The following is an 18,249-nucleotide window of genomic DNA, read 5'->3' on the forward strand; positions in this document are numbered from 1 at the left end:
GCGAGCGAGGAGTAAGGAACGGCGTCGCACTCTGATACGCGAAGGCCTCCGCGCACGCGGCGCCGGTCGTATATTTGGCGCCGCCTCGCTGCAGTGCGGGCCTGCATTGTTGTCGCTCTCGTCGGAAGGAATGATCGTTTGGGGCAAGCCCCGCGGTTAGCTGAAACGGCCGCCGCGGGCGTGCGTATAACTCTCGGAAGATCCCTGCGGCTCGGTGCGCCAAAACCAACTAGCCCAGCAGCAAGTGCTCCTAGGCGCTGATGTTAGCAGCGACTTTCGCATGGTAGGCAAAACAGGTTCCGCTTGCCCGTGCCTACCGCAGCTGCCGCAGCTACCGGCGGCTGCTTCAAGCCTGTGCACTGCAGAAGCAGCATGTATTGACCAGCTGCGTCACTGCTGGATCCGCGCAGTAGCATAAAAAATATTAAATTAGCCTCGATAGGTTTCTCGCGCATAAATGCCGCATTCGGAAACTGGCTAACAGACATTGGGCCACGGTAGTAAAGCGCGAAGTCTGGGAGTCGATAGGCCCTGCCGCTCAATGCACTTAATAGCATGTAAGTTACTGCGTTCATTCACCTGAACTTCAGGATAGTAGGCTGATAATTGCTCAAGGAAAAAAAAAAGACATATGCAGCTGCACACGTACTTATCACCTTGAGCCGGAGTGCACGGGGCGCCGACAGGTTCACTCACCCCCAAGGAATGCGTTTTTTTTGTTAATAGCACCCCATGTTTTAATGGCGCGTTTTATGACATTTAATATTTACTTGAAACTGTTTCTTGATATGACGACGTAATTATTTCATTCGAGTAGAAAGAAGTCTGGTAAGTTGTGTCAATCTTGCGTGGTTGCGTTGGTGTGCTTAGAATAGCGTACCTTAAGTGTGCTAAACGCCATATGCTTTTTCATTGCATCATGCATGTGTCATGTTTCATGAGGTAGTACATGATCGCGAAGCTTGTTTGGAAAGAAGCAGCCGCAGGCGTGCTACTAACATACACGTGGCAAGATTGAGAGGGGACGTGACAATGAAAAGTGTTTTCGTTATTCATGCATGCGATATGTAACTAAACTTGGTGCAAATATGAAATTCCTACGCTAGTTTCAGTACTTACTTTTATTTATAGCTATACCTGGTGCAGTTCTGGGTAATTATAATTAACACCGTCGTCAAGTCCCCCCAAGGTCTCAAATAATTGAGTAGATAGTGCGGCAGTTTTTTTTATGCCAGCATGTACATAAAGCCCTGTTCTGTACGATGACGCGATTAGTTCTTTTGCTATATGACAGTACTTATGCATGCATAGTTACATGAAAGCGTTTCTTACAAGAAATAACTAACACAGTACTGCACGTGTAGGGAAAAAAATCGAGATTTATTATGCTCCTCAACGTCTCAGGAATAGTTTGCGACAAATGGAATCATTTGATTTTCATGCGAATTACGAAGGTGAGTGATCCAGTCGCAGAAAATGTGAGAGGTCACAAAACATACCTTAAAGTTTATGGCATCTTCGCTTTCGCTTTGGTCAAAGAAATGCGGCACTGAAATCAAATAAATTACCTCACAATTTTGGACGACCACACTTCTAAAAAGCGTAATTTATAAATTTGTACTCAATATTTTGCTATAATTTTTCGTCACGAAACTAGACTTCAGGGCTAGGAAAGAAATAATTCTAGAAATAAAAAATTTTCACCAAATCGACCAGCTTAACAAGAGGACAAGTCGGCTTGGCTGGTGCGTGGAAGCGAGACAGGAGATCAGAGACACGACGCTGTCCCCACTTTTCGCACAGCGCGACACGCATGCCAACAGATGATGAGCGCACGTCTGCTCCGACGAAACAACCAGCACTTTCCCTCACTATTGTCCCGAAGTAAAATCATTCCGGCTAGTGCAGAGTGTCAAAACTTGTTTTATTCAATGCCTAGCGCATAAATAAACGGCAGGAACGCTTTCTACATGTTTACTACTAACCATATATACAATACAGTGGCAAACTATTTCTCTTTATAGGCCGCACGTGGCCAACGCGAGCTCGTGTACTTCAACGAATTACCAAGTTGGAAGCATCGACCATTGCTATGATTCGCAGAAACTGGAAACGCGCCTACAAGCCTTGAAAACCCGCGCTCAACACCTATCCGCGACGCCACTCCCCGACCTTTTGCCTACCACGAGCTCGCTAGCGACTGCAGCGCCACCTCGTTTGTTTACAAACATGCAGGAGGTCCATACGCATAGCAATGCAGCGGGCTCGTGACCGGGGGAATTGTCGTCTACCGCTGCTATATGGGCCTTAATAAAGTATCTGAAACCAGGAGCGGTTAGCGAGCGCTCTAAATAAAAGTAGGGTGCTGTAACCCGTGTTCCAAATGGTTCGCGTTATATAGTTTTGCACTAAGAAAAAACCTGATGGAGGAATGCTAAAGCATGTGTTTTGAGGAAAGGACGCAGTAGCTCTCAGATCTCGACATCTCGGTGGACACCTTACCGCGCCCTAAAGCATGCAATTGAAGGTGCGTATGTCACTGGCACGATCTCCTGTCGGTAGCTAGCCTCCAACTTGACTAAAACATGTAAGCTATATGCAAAGAGAAATGCTATGACACCACCCAAAATGCTGTACGACGAACGGTTGATCAAAATTTAGGGGCATGTAGTCGGGAATACTGTCACCACATTGGAGTCCAGCAGTGATGATATGGCGGGGATTTCATATGATCCTGCGATATCTGTTATTCAGTACGATCCAGCGTCGCTCTAGCTTCGACAGACGCGGTTTTGCGCCGCGCGTCGCTTTCCATCATTAAATAGTGATGATGTTACCGTTTTTAATTTTGTGAAACTTTACTAATTAATTTAATAACTGCTTTTACTAATTATCGGTGTGACGACATCATTCTTCATCATGGTACATAACACCATTAATTTTTTACTCGTTATCACTAAACCTTTACACATCATTGTGTGGACACATTTGGAAGGGCAAGTTTATTTGCATACACAACTAAGCCGTATAATGCTTTCGCAGGAACTCTTTACTGCACGATTTTTTGTTTCATCATAAAATTATTTCAGGAGACGTAGGCCGCCGAAAGAATCATGTGCACATGGAAAATTGATTCAGTGGTTTTGTATCCGGAGTTCCCGGTTTCGAACCCGACCGCGGCTGCTGCATTTTTATGGAGGCAAATCGATAAGGCGCCCGTGTGCTGTGCGATGTCAGTGCACGTTAAAGATACCCAGGTGGTCGAAATTATTCCGGAGCCCTCCATTACGGCAACTCTTCCTTCCTTTATTCTTTCACTCCCTCCTTAATCCCTTCCCTTACGGCGCGGTTCAGGTGTCCAACGATATATGAGAAAGATACTGCAGAGATTAGTATACTGCTATCATCGGCGTATATTATAAATTTCGCTTTCTCATAAATATGCACATGTCATTTATATAGATGTTAAAAAGCATCGGGCCCAGAATGCCGCCTTGAGGCACACCATTTCGCACCGCCAGTACGAGTGTTGCCAAATGTGTACTGGCCGCCAACCGGGTTCTGCTTCGACGCCTGGTGCGTGGACGAGACTCTCGACGTAAGGGAACAACCACACACTAAACACGAATGACACGAGATGGGAGGTTTATCGGTGTTCGTCCGTTTTAAAACTACGCATCGCCAGACGAGAACACCGGTAAAACGGAGCACATGATATCATAAACACCAAAGCAACACCAGCTAGAACTGACGGTGTGCTAACGAGGTCCTCAATCGTTCATCAGCCCTCTCTAACGGAGTGGTTGTCGCCATTCCGAACCTTCCGAACGGTGTAGAAAAAAAAAACACCGCACGCAACTGAGACGGAGCGAGGACGAATTGCTGCTGCTGTTCAAAAGAACGCGCCAGTGGAACTGTGTACCTTTACCTGTTTCGCTTAGTTCCGGAACGAAGCAGCAAGTTTTGGTTTCGGTCGAGATGCAATCGGCAGCAGGGGACCCGGCCGTGCAGACAATCGCCACCGGCCGGGCTGCCAGTGTTATGGACCTTAGGGACATAAACACTTGAGTGCAGTGGGGTCGTGCCCCGACTTCCTCTCCAACAATAAAGTTTTTATCTCTCTCTCTCTCGGCACAAAGGATCCGAAGACGGCGAGAGAGTCAGTATCACGTGAGTGCGGACGCTGCAAGTGCGAGCAGCGTAGGCGCTAGGCCTAGCAGCGCCAGTGGGGCCGTCTCGGATTGCGTCGTAGAAGTGGGCACTGCGGGTTGTCTGGAGTCTCTCTTGGAACGGATATCGTGAGCGGCGACTTCGCGCTTGACACTGCTGTTTTTTGATGCGTGACGGAGAAAGGAAAGATGGATGCTTAACCGAGTTCACTGAAGTGGATATCGTAAACGACGGCTCAGCTTGCCCCTCGGTCTGGTTTGCGAATGGCGGTATGGCGCCGTTGTGAGCGAATTGAGACAAGCGCTGGCTTTGCCGCGCCCTTGGCCAGCGGGAAATTTCTACCTCGACACTGCTGCCCGGAAGGATATTCTTGAATCCCTGCGGTCTTACATCCGTCTCGCCGTCATGGTAAGTGATTTTGCGTCTTATCGTTGTACGATAAAGACGTGAGCAGGCTTGTGTGGAGCGCTGGAGCACTGTGCTGCGGAATGGAGCAAAACATTAGCGCAGTTTTCTTAACGACGCGCTGCTAGTGTATGGGTTGTTTTATATGACTAAGCGCCAGCGCTTGAGCGCCTGCATTGTCAGTCAATCCCACTGCCAGCGTTATAAGTTCGCCTTCATTCCTCAAAGCACCGCACGAGCGCTCTGTACAAGTCTGCTTGCGTCTGCACTGAAGTACACCTTGCAAGCGGCTGTAGGTTTTCGGCATTTTTATTTTAGTGCTCTCCGAAGCATTTGTGTCATTTTAGTTTGGAAATGTGCAGCATTTTGGCCACTCTTAATTTCATGCATGTTCGCAGAACGAGGTATGCGGCATCACTATTAACATAAAAAAATCAGGTTGATTTTTCTAAAATGCCACGGTTCCCCACAAAAAATATAATTTTGCTTATCGTGCGCGTCGCAGCAAATGAATGTGCTCAAAGCTTCTGGAGTGCATACTTGTATTCTGCTGTCATAGATTCGGCTGCCACATTTAGAATTCCAATCTGATTATTTGTTGCTTTCAGCGCAATGGCGCAACCTCTTTGTCACTGGAACACGAGTGAAAGCGAGAAAGCAACGGCTGTCAGTTCTTGCCTTATGTTTTGCGGTTCGTTGCGGCATAACTTCGATGGGTGCAGTATAAACGTGCTGTCACTATTTGTGAAAATATAACAGCTGCTTTAATTTCAAAGCATCACATACTTCATTGCCTTGTTCACCTATCACTATTGGAGTCAGTAATTCGAACGACATACATTTTATTCATAATGATTTGTTTGGTATCAAACCTGACTGGACATCGTTCTATCCAGGTTCTAATCTATGAAGAACTCCAAGGTTGCATCAGTTTAATCTACAAGCAGTACCAAACAGTTCAGAGTTAAGTCGCAAAGAAAGATGCCCCCTGCAACACTTGTAGGTATTTTTGTGCAAATGATTGGTAAACATAGACAGGAACTGAAATTTTTGTATGAAAATATCAGCTCAGTATTTATCTGAGCATGTAATGACTACCTTTTAGGCGCAGAATTTACTCGAATTTAGGCATTGATGTCACGAGCTTTAGCAAAGCTTGGGTTTTGCGATTATTTATTTTAGAATGGGGCTGGCATAAAGCCCTGGTGTTTCGTTATCTTGCAAAGAGGCAGAATGCAAACAGTGACAGTTAGGAGCTGCTGACCCCCAAGGGATTTTCTTTAAAGGGACACTGAGGAGAAATTGAAGTTGGCGTGTATCGATAGAAAAGCAGCTCCTGATCACAAAAACGCCACTCTTACTGAAAACAAAGCTCTTGTAATGTAGAAAATAGCAAGAACCAAAATACAGGTATCGCCGCCACAGGTCAATCTCGCAAGTACAAGCGTGATGACTTCCTAGGACAAGAGGCGCCACCTTGGAGGAATTTGCCTTACTTCATGGATGTCGCGAACCTGGCAAAGGAAGGTTGCGCGCCGCACCGCTAGCCGGCAGAAATCACGGAGTCTGCGTTTACGTCACGTGGCACGTCACTCCGTTTTGAGACGTCATAAGAGTTCCCTGAGTTTGAATCAGAGCGGCGGGAAAAACTTTTTCATCTTCGAATCCAAATTTCTTTGAAATAAATGCATCTTTCGCGCCCGGACAAGCAGCAACGAAGCCATGAAATGCCGAACTATCATATTTAGCTAACAAAAAAAATTGATAGAGCTCTCCTTAGTGTCCCTTTAAAATTGAGGCGTAGTTACTTGTGCAATTAAAAAAAAAAGACAATAGTAGGAATAAGGAGCCAGTGTAACTGCTGCAACTATGCTCAGTTCTGAAAATAGAGTACTTTCATGACTAAACCAGATGCAGCGTACTGACACGCTGCTATTTTGGGATTTGCATTGCTTCTGTCTCATTTTCACGCATGTTCACTACCACTCTTTTCAAATAACCAATAATCCAATGTTGAGACGGTTGTGGTTTCTTTTGACTTGCACGAAACTATGGAGAGGCGATCACCATTATTTGCTTTTGCGACTGTGGTTTTTTCATTTTATTGACAAATGGTAATGAGGTCTGGATACGGTGTAGCTATTTTTTATTTTCAGTTGGAAAAGAGTGCTTTGTGTTGCAGTCTTCGATGGCATCCAATCATTGTGGAGTGCTACTTCATAAGCTGTGTATAATGGCGAAATACACTTTGAACAACACCATACCAGTTTTGTACTTTTAGGTCTTCATTATACACACGCAAATATTATTCATGGACAGTACTGATTGTTGCTTCACGGCTGTTATAGGTGCTCAAAATGTGATTCCCTAGAGAACATTTGCTTCTTCGATGCTCAGCAAAAATTCCTGTAGTCACCATATGTATCAAATGTCACGCAAAAGCAAGAGTGGTAATTTTCGTGTGCAGCTGTACCTTTCGAATACGCACTTTGTATCACGCTCCCTTATGAGCAGTGGCTCACCATTGTTTCTTTAGCCTCTAGTTCGATTACAGTTAGGCTGTTGCTGCACTGGTTGCAATTAAATGAGATTGAGCAGCTCAGTTGTCTTATAGCTAGAATATGGTTTTCAAATCTTTGGTAGGGAGGCCATTGCAGCATTTTGTTTAACTTTTGCATAGTTGTGATAGCCCACTAAATGTGATCATGGCTCTAATGGACAAATCATATGTACAGTCGCGCCTCTGTAATATGGACAATTCGGTTTCCGAGCAAAATTCTCGCAGTGATTCATCCATACTAACGAATCATGAATGAAAAAGTTCTGATACAAAACTTGTCGCCAAGGTCTCCTGCACATAGTGGTGGGCAATGAAGTGGAAGCTAGACAGTTATGATAGCTCCAAGTACATTAGCCTGGTTACCATCATCTTTAAAAATCCGTCAGTGACATGTTTGAACCTTGTGTTTCTTTGAATTTATTCTTGAAAAAATTGGGTTGAGCATGGTTTTTCTATGTAAAATTTCTCACTTTGAGGAGGGGAGACCACCCCCTCATGAATTCATCTCTAGGATAGTGTAGTCATAATGTGCATTATACTGAAATGCGACAGTATTTTTTTGCACTTCTGCAAGTGTTAGAAATGTCAGTAATATTTCGTTTTTAATTTTCCAGGACCAATCACTTACAGCATGCCTCCTCACCTATCAAGGCGCAGTTTTCCTGTTCATTGGTCATCACCTTGTAATGAAAACCTCATCGCTTCTGTGGGGATTCTGCTGTTTGCAGCCTTCTGGATGTTCCGTTTGGAAAATCTAAAGAAGGCACTCTGTCTGCTTACCTTTCTTGAGAGTGCTTTTAGAGACTTGGCCTAAAATAAACCACGCTTCAATGGTTTTGAGCTCATCAGTTTTTAAAAACCACTTCGTCTTTCCTTCACAGCTGCCTCTTCTATCCGCCTGTACATGTTTTACATGTCTAGTTTTTTAGTACAGTTTGGAACACTGGTAGTGGAACACAAACTGTGCTGCTATAACTTATCATTGTTAACGTGGTACAGTTGGCCAGAGTGAAGAAAAAGGAAAACAATATCAGCATGAATCTGTGAGAAAACTGATGTATAGCCTTTGTCAAAAAGTACAGAGCCAAAGGGTTTGGCTTCTAAGCCGTGTAATAGGCCTCTGAGCATCCATAGATGTCCAACATTCACGGTGGTCAGGGCAAGATTTTCTGTACCTTTAAGAGATCAGGAATGCTAGCGATGCACAACAAGGCTCAGAAGCAAATTCCTTGGGCTCTAAACTTTGACAAATGCTGTACTCTCATTATGCGACAGCATGGAAAGACATGACAAACAGGAACAGCAACATTTCGTTGACCCTAAGAATCATCACCCCACTGATTTCTTGTCCCTGCATGGGCTAATCATGGTTTTTATCTTTTTGCACCTAGCTCGGACAGCTTCTTGGGAGCACTGTCAGCATTTTGTATTTTTTATGTTTTTTAATAGACTTCCCGTTCTGCCAGATGACACATTTGCTAGCATTTATACATATCCTTTAATTAGAAAAAAATAATAGTGATAATGGATTTGGTGAACAATTAAGTTTTCAAGCAAATATGTGCTTAGACACTGATCTGCAGAAATTCAGTTACTTATTTAATCACAAAGTTTCTAGTCCTTAGTCTGATCAGTTGCCATGGGAACTTTTCTGGAATTTTTCTTCACTTCGTCCTAAAGCGAAGGTGATGAATGCCTTTCTCCCGATCAAACAGAATGCCTGTGTCCTTATCGCTTTGACCTTAACCTATATGTTTTTGCTTTGCTTGTAGTGCACACAGTCAGGTAATACCAGATTGACTAATTCTGTGTTTCAGCATTAGTCATTACTTTTTAGCTGGATTTAAAAGCATGTGTGCATGTGCTTCTGTATTCTAATTTTTTCCATATAAGTTATGAGTGCTGCATTTTATTTGCGACAGGCTTCTTCAAGTGGGTGGCTAACATATTTTTCGGGCCACATAAACTTTCTCTAGAGCATAGGCATCCATATATTGAGTGTAAAGTTTTGTTTTGTGTTGTTTTTATGTGATTGTGTGTTAAACTGAATGTATTTTACACGTTTTCTAAGGTTATGTTCGTCCTATGTGTTTCTCAAGAACAAACACAAATGTTAGAGGTTGGATACCTGTGATATTTTACTGTAGATTTAGTGGTCTGCTTTAGGATGTCTGTTTAGCATTCCTTTTACTGTAGTTTGTAATCTGCATCTTGAAGTTAGCCACTTGGAATTAGCCACTGGGAATCGCCTGGTCATAACATTTTTTAGCTAATCTTATCTGACAGCACCAGTTAGCCTAAAGTGTAGCGAAGAAGTTTTCAAGTCAACTGCGCATTGTTTTTCAAGATTTGCTATTGTATCGTTCTGATTAATTTTAGGTGCTGATTTCAAGTTAGTCCCTATCTCTAATACATGTCCAATAGTTGCGGTTTCAAATGTTCTTTATTGTCCTCCATTTAAAAAGTGAAATTGTAATCTACAGGTCTTCGTGACCTTTTGTTTACTTTATGCAGGCTCTTCAATTTCTTTTCAACTGAATAAGCTTGACATGTTAAACAGCCTTTTAATGCTGCTGGTGTTAATATTTCAGATATGTGTGTAGGTTAGTAACTGACACTTGTGATAATCCAGTGCTTTTTGTAACGGTGGTCTGTGTAATTCAGTGTTTTCGAACATCCAATGGAATGAATGTAAGTCGCATGCACAAGTTAAATTGCGAAGAGTGTTTTGAGTACGTGCTAGTAACAATGTTTTGTAAAGTGCTTAAAACTGCAGTCTCAGAAAAAAAAATGTCTAACAAACTTACACAGCTACGTTGCACTATAAAGGTAAAATCCAAAAATTATAATTTTGTTCGAAAATGAAACCACGGAGCACAAGCTATATGCCATGTTTTTGTGTAATCCTTAGTGCGAATCCTTCTCCTTTTATCGACTTTGAGGACTTATAGACTGGATGAAAATAGTGCTCTAAAAATATTTTCAATGCGCGAGTGGAGCACGGAATTTAAAATGTTCTCTAAAAAGGTCCATTCTGGACTGCAAAAATAGGTGACAGTAATGAACGGATTTTAAAGATACAATATACAAATGTATTCTTTTTAAAAACTTCTAAAGGCAGAGAGATAGCAAACAATATTTGTCCAATGTGGAGCTGCCCGCAAGTGGCGTGTGCACCATTCAGGTTCTTTAAAGGGACACTGAGGAGAAATTGAAGTTGGCTTGTATCAATAGAATATCGCCTCCTGATCACAAAAACGCCACTCTTACTGGAAAAAAGCTCTTGTAAGGTAGAAAAGAGCAAGAACCAAATTACAGGTATCGCCGCCACAGGCCAATCTCGCAAGTACAAGCCTGGTTATGTCATAGGACAAGAGGCGCCACCTTGGAGGAATTTTCTTTCCTACATGGAGCCACGAATCTCTGAGGCTGACAAATAAAGGTTGCGCGGTTTAATATTGAAGGAAGTTTTGTTTTGAAACCGATAGTGTACTTTTACAACACAAAGAAGGCAGACAACAGACAACCTGAATGTTGAAAGAAAAAAGATAATTGGCGGCGCCACAGGCGGCCGGGTGAGTTTCGGTATGCCGGTATGCGTGCCCGCGTGGTTTCGTTTTTGAAGCGCCTCGATTTACAAGCGCGGAACAGCAGCGGAACTCCAAGTGCCGATCCAGCAGCTAGTCAATCTTTGAAGTAGCCTGTTAAGGCTGGTCAGCTGATCGCCACGGCCGATGAAAAACTATGATAGCACGATGGTCGGTGATCGTACAGGGCAGTAAGCAGTATAAGAGCACTTGTGTCTTCGTAAGCTCGCCCGGCGTTTATTAGGGACGGAAGACAAGATACAAGGCAGCTAAGAAAAAGAGATTTGGAAGCTGACGATACGGAGACTGCGCGCTCCTCCAACTCGTTTGTTTGCGGTTCCACTCAATAGCTTATTTGGGCTCTCGGCCGATTCAATCCATTCATCGTGCACACATGAAGGTACTATCAGTAACGAATGAAACGCGAACAAGAAAACTGAGGTGGTCATACAAAAACACCAACATATTAGCTCCTTGAGTTGAAACACAAGCGAGGTTGATTAACTCTTCTGAAAAAGACTCTTTCCGCCTTCGAAGGTAAAAGAATAGCTACTACAGTATTGAGCTTGCCCTGGCTAAGAGCTGTGTATTTCTCTGTCTGTGGTTCAAATGTCTTGTTCGCGTTTCATTTCTTGCTGATAGCACACGCGCAAGTGGGCGCTAGAGCCCGATCCAGTGGACCCCGTACCTCCGGGAACGCGCAGGGCGGTTTCGTGTACCCGTTGAAGCGGCCTGCGTCGGCTTTACTTTCAAGCCGCCAACTTTAATTGCGCGCGCCCTTGAGCACCCGTCTGTTTTTATTTATTTTTTCGTGGAAAAAAAGTCTGGCCCTTTTCAACCGTGCGAAAACTCCTCGACGCCGCCTGCTGCACCGTGCAACGGCGCCGTTGAAGGAATCACAATCTATTGGCCCCAAAGCCTCGGACAGCCTCCGATGCGCTCGACGCGCCGACCTTGTCCTCGCCCCTCGCGGCTGGGGTTAATATATTTAATTAGCAACGGCTGACCACGCCGGAAGGGGTAAACGACCCGCCGGCGCCTAACCTAACCATGCCCCCCGGACTAAGCTGTTCCTGGGCAGCAATTTGTTGGCCTGTACCGCAGTTCACCCTGCGCCGGAGCAGTGCGCGCTATAGACTTCGTGCCTCCGTGCGGCCGCGCTCACAGCCAGCGTACGCGGACGTATTGCGTCGTCGGTCTTTTATCAACACTTCGGCACCGTAATAGCAACGCAGATGGAGGCTGCTGCACAGCAAAATATCAGACAATGCGACGTCATAAGTTGTCGAAACTGCCTTGCCGCATCACACCAGGGCAGTGGCAGTGGGGTTGTGTACCACAATGTGCCGAGAGATGAGCCACGGCGGACCACTTGGTTGCGTGATATGCCGCTACGAAAGGTGAAAGGCAGAGTACCGTCGTATGCGCACGTGTGTTCGCTGCATTTTCGCCCCGAAGACTACGTGATGGATCAATCCTTGAGTCAGTCTTTCGGGATTCCATGGAAGCGCCGTAAACTATCCCAAGGCGCGGTTCCATCAGCTTACCTCCTGCCCTTCAAAAGATGTTCCAGCTCCTTCATCTGTTGTGTCAACACTGGCCTGAAAGCCGAATGAGCTGTTTTAAAAACACATTAAACTGTGTGTGTGTGTCATTGCAAATTTTATGAATGACAGGAATATTTCTGCAGAGGAAACCTAGTCTATAAGTCAAAAGTCATCGGAGTGCTGGTGTTTTGACGCTCGTTATTTTACTTTCGGGCAAAGAATTTGAATACTCACAGAACTGCAGTCGTCGCACTGCAGCAAGGGCTGTTGTCCACCTCCGGCAGCAAGTGGACAACAGCCCTTGCTGCAGTGCGACGACTGCAGTTCTGTGAGTATTCAAATTCTTTGCCCGAAAGTAAAATAACGAGCGTCAAAACACCAGCACTCCGATGACTTTTGACTTATAGACTAGGTTTCCTCTGCAGAAATATTCCTGTCATTCATAAAATTTGCAATGACACACACACACAGTGTAATGTGTTTTTAAAACAGCTCATTCGGCTTTCAGGCCAGTGTTGACACAACAGATGAAGGAGCTGGAACATATTTTGAAGGGCAGGAGGTAAGCTATATAACTAACGATCACAGGGCACGTTTTCGTTATATCCGAAGTTCGTAGTAATAGAGATTCCCCTATCACAGCGAAAAATGCAAAGTTGGGCAAAGGTGGCATTTATTTTTCGAAAATATCTGTTAAGCACATCTGCGTCTCTTATGAAAGTGTTTTTCAAGCTCTTCAGTGTGATAAGTGCTCCTCATCGAAATTATTTCTGCCAACGAGCTGCTCTAGGAACGCAATGTATACTATAATTACGATGTGGGTGTTCATGGCAACTGGTGGTAGGTCGGCCTTCGCTCTCCGATATACTCGGCAAAACTTGCAGCGAGGAAGCTCGTGCAACTCGCGCGCGAAGGACGTATCAATTGCACTGCTTGTGTTTCCACTTCGACTAACTAGCACAGGTGCATAAGCACCGACTTACACTGCAGCGCGTACGTCGATGCGCGCTTGGCCGGCGGTTTCGATGTAGACTTTCTATCGCTTTTTTTGTGGTCGACATGTGGTTTTAGAAGAGGGCGGGCATGTCACGGAAGCTAGAAAACGCTTTTCGGTATCTATGTACGCCGGCGGGAAGGGCGCGTTTTTCAACTGCGAGGCCGAATATGCGGCGTCTCCTAGTTTGCTTTAACCGAGTTGTACTGTTATGGTCGTTCGTTGATCTGAGACGCAGTGGCACTGCTCGAATACATATTTTAAATGACGATTATTCCCAACCTCGTTCGTAAACACGAGCGTTCGTTATAACCGAGAACATTATATGTGGGTTCTACTGTATTTGTTTCATAGCATTTCTCACAAAGCGCACTTAGATATAAATGTGCCTGAAATACGACTCCTCTATGTGGTCCCCAAGGCCCACAGTGAAACGACTCCTGTGAAACGTCTCCGTCTGGACATTCAGCAGGAGTCCAGCCCTTTGGTGTCACCTGATGTGTCACCGGTTCATGTCAGAACTGATAACGAAGACATGTATGAGCCAAATGATTCAACATGGACATTAGACGAGACATTGGAAGACGAGTAAGTATAGTAGACTGCTTGAAACTAAAAAAGAATATACCATTTAGATACCTCTCCGTGTTCCTCAGTAAAATTACTGAAAAGACAAGAAAAATGGCAGAATGCGCAAATTGGTATTCCTTCATAATTTTCCAACAGTGCTTCAGAACCAGGGCAGAGAACGAAAAGGCACACACAAATGCCGTGTGCGTGTTCCCTCTCATTCTTTGTCGCAGTTCTGAAGTGTTCCTGCAAAATTGGGAATGAAAAGACAATCTGCTTCCTGACTTTAGAGCCACATCTGATAAACTGATAGGTGTCAACACCAAGCAGTCGCATTAAGAGGAAACAATGTTCTCAATTACATTACAAAACTATAACGTTGCATACAGTGCTGTAACCGAGCTCTGCTGGCAAGTTGTCAATGTTAAAAGTGCCAATCAATCTATGCCATCTTTCCTAAAGAAATAGTTCAACACGGCACATTATTGCACAATTTAACAGACTTGACAAAACGGCCTTTTGCAGGGACAGCGATGAAAATGGAGACACAGAGAAGGGCATCTACTACATTGTTGCCCATACCTATCTCATGGTGCTGCTGAAAATATGCCTGACCTGCTTTGACCGCTCCTGCAAAGTGAAGCTGCGCTACATTGGGACGTGCATCAGTGCACAAACAGAATGCCCCAATGGGCATATGTACACATGGTCAAGCCAGCCACTGATCGGAAGAAAGCCAAAGGGGAACATTGAGCTTGCCACTGCCTTGCTGTTTTCTGGTTCAAACCCTGCAAAGACCCTAAGACTGATGCAGATAATGAAAATCAAGGCAATCAGTGAACACACGTTCTTTGATTACCGGAAGGCATACCTCTTCCCTGCGGTACACATGGTAAGTGTGCAAGCTACCACATTTCACTATGAAAAACCCCCAATTTACGACGTGCAACAGAAAGAAAAGTTAACAATCAATCCCACACTCAACCTTCTTTCAGGAGTCTGCAAATGGCAGTGCAATGCAGGACTACTTTCTAATATTCGTATTTTTCCAAGCACTTTCAAAGTTCTGAGCTGTCAACTGCTTAATTTCATCGCATTCACTGGCACTGCACATACTTTTTTAATTGACTGGATTTCAGCAAAGGATAAGGTGCACTGCTCTCCGAGTTAACTCATCAGAAAAGTCTAAATGAACAAACGCTCCTGCACTCCTAGCCACTGTGGTGTGACTTCTTTATCAAAATTAATCAGGCTTCCGTGACTACAGAAAAATAAGCTAGACTCAAAGCACTGAAACTTCTGTTGCCAGCCTTCACTGACTGTGAGGATAACCTGTGCGGTGTGAAGCTGCGTCATCACAATCCTCCTCTGAATGGCAAGTCTTCTGATAGCATAAGAAGCAGTATACGTAGCCTTGTTACTTTTAGCAAAGACGGTACATTATTTGAATATTGCTCATAATAGTCGCTGCGACCAACTGTGGCAAACTAATTCGTACAAAACAGAAAGGCTGTTGGGCTTATGCTTCAGGTGGTGTTGGGTAGAATATCAATGCATGCACCAGTTCATCACCTCACAGCCAACTGCACAGCCAGTCAGGGTAGGCAAAACTTGCAAAATGTTCAGTGAAAGAGAATGAACTGACATTGTTCAGTCATGCGAGACTTTTAACCGAGCTCTGGTGGTCCATTAGGCCAGCCCATTATTGTGTGGCAAGGGTCTCCTGCCCAAGTAATTCATCTCCCAGTCCTACATCCAATTCAGGCAGCAGCTCACTGCTGGCCCAAGCTGGCTTCTCATGAAGAGAATAAGCTCGGCCTGTCGTGGCAGGAAGAACATGCTTTGAGCACTTGATTTGTGCTTTGAAATAAAGTGTCTTACTACTACTGCTATTACATGGAGAACAATATGACAAAGTTTCGACTGAAGCTGAACACTGCATTTCCCACAGGTCTGGCAAGAGCACCAAGAAAAACTACTGGCATCCCTAGCTGACAGTGAGGTGGAACTGTGCGGTGATGGACGCTGCGTCTCACCTGGCTACAGTGCGAAATACCTGACATATTCATTTCTGTTCTCTAGCTTGGGAAAAATAGTACACACTGAACAAGTGCAAGTGGGAGAGGTAAGTGCAAAAATGCATTGCTCTGAAAAGTGAGCAGAATTTATGATGGTACTGTGAAGCCCAGCATTAAAGCTTAATCGCATTTTAATTAAAATATTGCCGGAGTCCATGCGAATGCAGTGTAGGAACATTGCAATAATTTTATTATTCCCTTTTTTATTGATGGCTTTAGACCAGTGATGGCAGCTGTTTACAGTCATATCAACTCCTATGCTTTTCAGACAGATGCAGTGCAGGCAATTGGTCACATGGAGAAGGAAGGCCTTATCAGAGGCCTTGCCTTCTTTTCAAATCTAGGAACTCGCATCAAGTTACTGACAACAGACAGGCACCCAGGAATAAAGAAACACATGCAGCAGTACCAGTCAACTGTGCACTACTTTGATGTTTGGCATGTAGCAAAAGGTATGGAGAGATTTTCACCTTCTTCAAATTAATATGTAATGTAGAGCACACCATGTAATGTGGAATTCACTAATCACCTTCTGTAATTGATCATACTTTTCTTGTGGCATTGAAACTGCTTATTTGTGCCTTGCAATTTTTTGGAGCAACAGCACAAAAAATATCCCAATACAAACCTTACTGGATGCTGGCTAGATTTACTTGGGCATTCGTAATGTTTTTAGGCATGAAATAAGTGAACCTATAATGTGAACAAAACTGAATATGTACAGTTTCCAAGCACTAATGCTCATTTACAGCTGGAATCAATACGACGATGATCACTCTCAGAATAGACAAAGTGCTCTACCACAGTTTTTATTTAGGAGAAAAGCTAACAAAATAGATTAGAATAGCTGAATCCTTCAACCCCACATCCTCTACCACCACTTGTTTTCAGAAATTGAGGATTCATTATGCCAGGAAAAAAATGTTTTTGTATAGCCGCGACAATAGATATCTTCATATTGACACTGACTGTCCTATGCACAGCTGTCTCCATCAATGACAGTTGTAGTGGAGACAAGAAAAGAGAAGATGAGGGGCTCTTTAGGATGCATGATAGAATAGCCATCAGTTCCTGAAACCAAGAAAGGCAGAGGGAAATATCGCTTTTTTTGGTGTTACAGGAAAGGTAACACTTGCCCAAAAGTGTGCTTCCAGCAGCACGCTTCCTTTTCTTGCCCTCACCAAAATAGCTATGAACTGCTATTCTACAAGCAACTGTAAACAAACATGTCATACATCATACTCATAAAAGCACCTAATCAATACCATTTCATGACAAAGAGGAGCATTGCCTGCCGCAGGACAGCTCTGAAACATGCAGCAGTGGTGGCGAACAGGGTGGCAGGCTGTGGGAAGAAGAATACTGACAAATTGCATATGCTCTGTATATTTACTGTCTTGTATACATGATACACCCAAACTCATCACGAGCTCCTTTTCATTCTTGCGTAATCTTTTTTTGGTAAGTTTTCAGCACTGTGTTCTTCCTACTAAGTGAATCCTGCAACTAAAAATACAGCTGATGTGCCTACTAAGGAGAAATTTGGACGGTTTTTCAGGGATCACAAAGAAGCTGGTCGCTGCTTCAAAAAAATCTGGCTGCAGCGATATAGAAAAATGGAAGCAAGCGATTAACAATCACTAGTACTGGTGTGCTTGTGCTTGTGGTGGGGATGGCGACCTGCTTGCGGCAGCATGGCAGAGTCTCGTGAACCATGTCAGCAACATTCACGAAGGGCACAACAACCAACTCTATCCGAGGTGTCTGCATGGGCCTTTGAGCAGCTTTGCATGGCTCAGTGTTGGTAAGTGCAGTGAACTCCTTTACTCAGCTTTCTCAGGACTTTAGTGGGCTTTTAGAACCACACTAGTCCACCAGTAGAGATCTTGTGCGCCTACCAATGGTAGTACAAAATAATGCCACTGTTACCCCATACTACTCCATTAGTTAGCACATCATGCAGAATATTTTTGTGCAGTTGCAGAACAGTGCAAAATGTTGCGTATGCTTTATTTCCAGGTTCGCTTCCACACAAGGAAGTGGAAGCTATTGTAAAAGCAGCACTGCTTTTCAAGGATATTAAGCGGCTGTCACCACGAGTACAGACATACGGCCTGGAGTCGTTCCATTGCGTGTTGAATGGGTTCGTCCCCAAATCTACCGCATTTACATATGAAGGTATGAGGGCTCGGTAAGTCTACATAAGGATACATTCAGAATATTGCTCATCATTTCATAGCAACGCAGCACATAAAGCAAAATGAACATTTTTTTCAACGCAGTAATGATGTCTGAAAGTCTCCGGTGATATCTGTTTACCTTTCTAGCACACTCCTGG

At 44.1% G+C, this 18,249-nt stretch overlaps 1 pseudogene; it reads left to right on the plus strand.

The window, feature by feature from the left end:
• Positions 1 to 2,515: 2,515 nt before the first annotated feature.
• Positions 2,516 to 18,249, plus strand: part of LOC144128198 (lysosomal alpha-mannosidase-like) — a 91,748-nt pseudogene continuing 76,014 nt past the window's right edge.

Source organism: Amblyomma americanum, chromosome 1 (genome assembly GCF_052857255.1).
Source record: "Amblyomma americanum isolate KBUSLIRL-KWMA chromosome 1, ASM5285725v1, whole genome shotgun sequence".
NCBI lineage: Eukaryota > Metazoa > Arthropoda > Arachnida > Ixodida > Ixodidae > Amblyomma > Amblyomma americanum.